The following is a 6,000-nucleotide window of genomic DNA, read 5'->3' on the forward strand; positions in this document are numbered from 1 at the left end:
TGACACTTTGGGGCGGCGGGGGAAGGACAGTGTAGATGGAGTATAGTGACAAGAGAGAATGCTAAAGAAGTGGTAAAGGAGTAATTGATTTAAGAGGAAAAGGTGTAAAATGGTAGACTGAGTAGAAATCAGATCATATACAGGAACTAGAAGGCAGTGGAAAGGATTTGAGAATAACTTGAGCTTTATGGTAAACTCACTACATTGTCTTTCTCATTTTGCTTTGCATCAGTCGTTAACTTTAACAGACTCTTAGAAACTATTCCCCAAGCATTAACACAATGTTGAGGTTAGCCAGGAATGAACATTTCCTAAGCAGAAGAGAACTCTTCTGGTAGATTATAATTTTTTTTTAAGAAAAAAAAAAAAAATGCAAAGCCATCTTATACAAGAAGAATCTGGGATGACAGGATGATATAAATGACTTCAAATTCTATCCTGCTTACTATATACTGTGAATGAGTCTACTACAATCAAAACTGTATGAAGTTGTTAAAGAAGAATTTAAGATCTTTCCAAGCTACTGTAAACCTAACATCCTTTGTTCGCTGAGTTCACTGTTACTGAACTGGACATTAACAATGTCAAATACTGTCAGAAGAGAAAATTAGAAACTAAACTTATTTCTGACTTTACTGTACCTCCTGAGAATAGATACAGCTTAACAATCAACAAAGCTGCGAGTTCTAACCTTATCTCTTTTATTATAACAAGGAAGAACTTCCCCTTGGTGGTGAAATTAGGTACAAGGGATGCTTGTACCAGTATCTCTTTCTCTGAAAGCTTTTTAAAACAGGAGACTAATCAATCAGCTTAAAGAGGTCTGAATACAGTACACGTTGCAGAAGAGCAGTGTTCTCTCCAGATCTTTCCAGACCACTAATATTTATGTACACAAAGCACGTAACGGAAACCTGCATGGCTTCTAAGATTAATATCAGTAGAGTAAGACCTTTGAAAGCTCTAATTTATTTATGAATCTCATTTTTCCCTATGTTAGATATTTAGTTAGCCACATAGCTGTAGACCAGAAAGTAGACGGCGAATAACACAATCCATAAAGAGTGGTATTTTGTGAGTGTGCTGTGAGTTAAAGACATAAAAGTCATTTAGACGCCTTGATCAAGACTTGATTCTGAGTGCATCCTCCTCAACACACTTCCAGCAGTTTGGCAAAGTGCCCAGGGATGATTAGCAGCCATGTATGGGAGGGAGGGAGGCGGGGGGAGCAATACAGGGCTGTCAACCTAAATTGTAAAGTCTCCCCCAAGTGGTCACATACAAACAACAGGAAGACTAGGGAAATCATTGCAGCTTCTGTGAGTCTGACCAAAAATACTCTATGCAGAACCTGGCCCCTACAACGGGAAAAAAAAAAAAAAAAAATCAAACCTTTAATTTAATACCAGTGCCATGTCAGTAGAGAGACCTCATAGGCTCCTCTGCTCTTATGATATTCATAAATGTGAACACTGTTTCTGGAAGGAAAGAACCAAGAGGCAAAACAAACCAGCACAGTTTTTCCCTGTACGAATGTTTAGGAAAAATTTAATGATATCTTCAAGCAACCCATTTGTTTTATCTAATGCTCAGGTGTTCATTCCTCCTGAAATACATATCAGCGCATCCCTTGAACGTCAACTACATCTACCTGAGGTAGAGTTCTGATACAAGTGTAGCCACTTACCAAATGACTCACCTTGTTAAAGAAAATTATCACCAACGCTAAAAAATCTTATACCCAACTTGCAAAATATTCCTTAAAAAATACCCACCTAGAACTAGGTAGGATATAACACAGTAAGTGACATCAAAAGTTCCAAAGGGTCCTCTTGCCTATTTTAATATTTATTTTCTTGGTATTTTTATAATTAGGGAGTCTCCGACTAGCACTAATATTGCATTATTTGTAACTCTCATCAAGAATTTGTTGATGTTACTTTTAACAAAGCTTGGATGTCAAAAATGCGAAGGGCATTTAATGAAAATCTCAGCTGTCTTCTGCTAACCAGTCATTATTAAATGGTAGCGTATACAAAGGCATGGTAAGTTCTCAAACAGCTTCAAGTTAAAAACAGTACAGGTAACACACAGAGTCCTGTAATTATGACTTTCTTGGTTATCCCAAGCTAAAAATGGGAGGGGGGGAGGCAGAGAGACGCAGGCTGTGTAGTCTTCTGGAACAATTTCAGCCTGAAATGAGACTCAGGAAAAATGCAAACTGCTCCCACGAATGTTTAAGAAAAATATGATTCGTTTAAAAAAAAAATCCAACAGTTGGCCTAGAGAACAAAAAATGATTCTGTCTTCCACAGAAGTATCAGCCTTGCTGAAGGCCCTATTTTTTCCAGTGCTCATTTAATCTAGAATATATAAAGAAGAGAGTCATTTTGAAATTCCAAATGGAAAAGGAACCCAGTGGCATCAATCAGAAAAGGACACACACAGATCCCCACATGTTTTTTCATAAAGATATTTAGCGTGCAATCTCTACAGGACAAAACCAGAGCTATTAAAAGTGTTACCACTTGTATATTATGTAACCCTAGTCTAAACTAAAAGCAGCACAGACCTTAAAAAGTAACACATTGTGCAAACATGTATTTAAACATACATTTAAATATATGACAGATCTCAGATACCAGATGACCTCAGGATGACACAACCCATGAAAGTTGTTTGCTATAATCAGGCCTGATACCTTATCATAACTGCACAGCAGATGCCTAAAATAAGCAGTAACAGCGTGAGATCCGCTGTTTCACACATGTACCGCAACTATCTCCGCATTGGTAACAGAGTGTTGCCTCGCCTGAAATATTCGACCTGCATAAGTTTCTGAACGACCATTTCAAAGATTTCTCGGGAAGACATGGCTGCTAAATCCTACTCCAATTGAAGAGCAGTTTAACGCACCTCCAATGTTCCAAGGCATATGACAAGGAGGCCAATTCAGGAGGCATAAAATAAAATTCCAACACCCCCCAAAGGCATAGAAAAGGAGTAAAACGTAACCAGCTGTTTGTAAATCAGGCGGAGAATTTTCCTGAGATTCCCCACCAACCTTCAACTCCGTCCCTCGCCTGCCCCCAACCCTTCTTACATGCCCCAGCTGATGGAAGTTGAACGGATGGAATCACGCGCTGTAATCCCAGGAGCTGCGGAGACGGAGACGAAACTCCCAAGAAAGTGTTAAAAAAAAAAAAAAAAATCCTTCTGCAAAAAACACCCACCAACCAATCATCCACATCCTGTCATCACAACGACCCTGAGATCCCTCAGTCGACTCGACTCCCTTCCTGGCCCTTCACCCCGCCAAAAAAAACAAAAAACAAAAAAACAAAAAAAAAAGAAAGAAAGAAAGAAAAAGAAAAAGCCCCAGCACCTTTCGGGTTCCAGACACGCGTACCCAGAATCGGAAAGCACTGCCTCGGCCGCAACCGCCTCCGGAGCCGCGTGTGCTCGGCCCCCAAGCACTCTGCTCAAACAACCGGAGTCTCGAGCCTCGGAAGTAGCGGCAGGACTTGCAGAAAGCCTCCTCCCCCAACAACTCGGGGCTGGGGAGGCGGCCCGAGGTCGGCTGCGTCGCCCCCTCCGGAGACGGACCCCGGAGGTGTCCGTCACGGCCGCCGCCGCCCCCGGCGCAGCCCTCCATTCACGCTTTCCCACCGCTCCCGCCGCAGAGGGGGTCCGCGCCCCGCGCCGGTGCCCTGCGCCCGGAGGGGCCCCCGCGCGACCCCAGCCCCAGCCCCAGCCCGGCCCCCGCCGGGGAGCACGCTGGCGAGAGCCGGGCGGGCGGCCGGCGGCATGGGCCAGGCACGTTGCCGCGCTCCGCCCGCCCGCCCGCAGCCCGGGAGCCAGGGGCCCGGCAGAGCGCGTCCCTTCCGCGCGGCCCGAGCGGAGCAGCCCCCGCCGCCCGCGCCGCCGCCCGCGCCCAGGTGCCGAGGGGGCGGGGCGGGCCAGGGTCCCCGCGTGGCCCGCAGCCGTGAGCAACAGGGCGCCCCCGCAGCCGGCCCCGCGCGCGCCGAGACCGTTACCCGAGCGACGTGGGGGCCCCGGCAACTCACCGGCTCGCACCTCGGCCGCCTCCGCGCCGCCGCCGCCGCTCCCGTCTGCCGGCCGCCGCTGCTCTTCCTCAGCCGCAGGCGCCGCCGAGCAGCCCCATCTACAAACTCGCGGCTCGTAGTTGGGAACTGGAAAGGCGGCTCTCGCTCCCCTGCGCCGCCCTCCCTCTCCGCCCCCTCCCTCGCGCCCCACTCCGCCCGGCTCCGGTCGCCGGCGCCGCCGCCACCACCGCGCGCGCGGCCAGCCTCGCCGCCGCCGCCGCCGCCGCCGCCGCCGCCGCCGCCGCCGCCGCCGCCGCCGCCGCCGCCGCCGCCGCCGCCGCCGCCGCCACCTCCTCCTCCGCCTCCTCCCGCCTCTGCCGGGGCGCGCTCCCTCCCGGCCTCGCGCGTGCGCCGGACGCCGCGGAGCGCGCTCGGGCGCGAGGAGGCGCCACCGCCTCGGGGAAGCCGGCCCCGCCCCTCCGGCCGCGGCGCGGCGACCAGGTGGAGCCCCCTCCCCGCGCCGGCAGACGGCGCCCCGGCCCGACCGCGCGGCCCGCCTCTCGCGGGGCTCCCGGGTCCGGCCCCGAGCCGCGCGCGCGCGAGGGTCCCCCAGACCCAATCCCCACCGGATCTTCCAGGCCGAAATTGCCGCTGTCACTCAGCATTTACCGTGGAGCAGGAGGCACCACCGGGCGTAAAAGAGGCTCCTCCCAGCCCCTTTCAAGAGTTTACATTCAAAGAACCCACCAGCCGTGGGGCCCAAAGGATAAAAAGACCTCGAAGAAAAAAAGCCTCTGGAAAATCTCCTCCCTCCCCCTTCACACACGCACCTCTGGTTTTGATATGTATTCAGCAGGTTCTACGGCGCTGTGTCCTTCGTGAATTTCCTCCCGGAGGCCCAGCCAGGGAGTGTGATGCACACCCGAGGAAATGGACGGACACTAGCTCTTTTCATAGCACCGAGGCGCCCGTGGCACCCCCGGAGCCGGCTTTGCCGAACACTCCTGGGACACCAGTTGTTGAGCTCCCACCAGACACCCGGCTTTCGCAGACCTCGGAAGTGGGGCTGCGCCACCCTTTCCACCTGGACTCTGCCTCTGCGGGGTGCATGGTGAACTGGGATGAGTGTCCGGGTGTGCAGATGACAGATTTTGACAGGAGCGCAGATTTAATTTTTCAGTTGAAAGGAACTGAGCGATGCGGTGCTGCAGAGGCTCTGGTAGAAAAACACAGCCAGGCAGTCTGAGAACTTCCGATTCCCTTAACCTCTCCCTAAATCCCAAGAGATCTGTGAACCCTCAGACCTGTGATGGGGCTTTTGGCAAAGCTGCTGTGTCAGCTGCTGCCGCTTCCTGAAATTGAAGAAGCTATGAACGCGTTGTTTACATTTTACAAAACGTTTACTGCAGTCTTTTCAAACCGGGAATTTAGAAAGTGCAAGTAAAACGTGACAAGGGCGGAACATCGCATCAGGTGGCTTCCTCTATGCAGCCTTTCCTGGCTTCTCTTGGGCACAGTGGCACTGTCCTGCACCAACCAGGTATTTGCTAAATGCTAGCAACATGGCCCTTTGGATTCAGAGATGGAGTTTTCAAACTGCATTGTGGCTAGCACAGGAGGGAGGGAGAGAAAGCTATGGATGGGGTGTATTAAGACCCAAAACATTTTCTCTTAGCCTCAACCAAGCATCAAAGATTAATTTACTTTTCCATTAGGATCATTAATTTTGCAAACCCACATGCAGGGGGAGTTTGTCGAGTATTAATTTAGAACCTTCTTTCCTGGAACAGCAAACCTGAGGAAGGGAAATTGGAAGCATTTAAGGACATCTGAATGTACTAAGGCATACGGAGTAACTCTGGGCCCATGCTGAGCCCCCCTCCCTCATAGTCAGGCCAGTTGGATGAAATGAAGTTGACTGTGCCCTGTGCCCAAGAGTGAGGCAAGGCGGATG

The 6,000-nt window shown here is 50.6% G+C and overlaps 1 protein-coding gene across 5 annotated transcripts in view; it reads right to left on the minus strand.

Annotated features, from left to right (window-relative positions):
* PALS2 (protein associated with LIN7 2, MAGUK p55 family member) overlaps positions 1-4,266 on the minus strand; it is a 120,710-nt gene extending 116,444 nt beyond the window's left edge. For 2 of the 5 annotated variants that reach the window (XM_047763405.1, XM_047763406.1), the window contains exon 1: positions 4,068-4,227. The gene's annotated coding sequence lies outside the window, so the exon portion shown is untranslated. Of the gene's footprint in view, positions 1-3,385; positions 3,436-4,067 lie in introns of those variants that run through there. The other 3 variants (XM_047763409.1, XM_047763408.1, XM_047763410.1) reach the window with 2 other exon arrangements.
* Positions 4,267-6,000: the final 1,734 nt, after the last annotated feature.

Source organism: Phacochoerus africanus, chromosome 16, assembly GCF_016906955.1.
Source record: "Phacochoerus africanus isolate WHEZ1 chromosome 16, ROS_Pafr_v1, whole genome shotgun sequence".
Taxonomy (NCBI): Eukaryota; Metazoa; Chordata; class Mammalia; order Artiodactyla; family Suidae; genus Phacochoerus; species Phacochoerus africanus.